The following is a 293-nucleotide window of genomic DNA, read 5'->3' on the forward strand; positions in this document are numbered from 1 at the left end:
CCGGCTCCGGCCCGGCCCGGCCGCGGCCCCTGCCCGCCCCGCACTCGGGCCGGCCCCGGTCCTTACCTTGCGAGTGTCGGCGGAGCGGCTGCTCCCCCCTTCCTTGGGAATGGAGGCACAAGAAATTCACCCTTGTTTGTCTCTCCTCCTTTTTTTTTTATACAGCCATATATATATACATACACATCTGTGTGTGTGTCTGTGTGTCTGTGTGTGTACACACGTATATGTATCGATTATATATATATATATTTTTTTTTTTTTAGCTGAGGTGTCCACACCAAGAGGAGGAG

General features: G+C 52.2%; 1 protein-coding gene across 2 annotated transcripts in view; it reads right to left on the bottom strand.

Annotated features, from left to right (window-relative positions):
- Positions 1–218, bottom strand: part of TBL1XR1 (transducin (beta)-like 1 X-linked receptor 1) — a 118,362-nt gene extending 118,144 nt beyond the window's left edge. For both annotated transcript variants that reach the window (XM_010572908.1, XM_010572909.1), the window contains exon 1: positions 67–218. The gene's annotated coding sequence lies outside the window, so the exon portion shown is untranslated. The remainder of the gene's footprint in view (positions 1–66) is intronic.
- Between the last annotated feature and the right edge of the window lie 75 nt (positions 219–293).

This window comes from Haliaeetus leucocephalus, unplaced genomic scaffold (assembly GCF_000737465.1).
Source record: "Haliaeetus leucocephalus isolate CR32 unplaced genomic scaffold, Haliaeetus_leucocephalus-4.0 Scaffold362, whole genome shotgun sequence".
Taxonomy (NCBI): Eukaryota; Metazoa; Chordata; class Aves; order Accipitriformes; family Accipitridae; genus Haliaeetus; species Haliaeetus leucocephalus.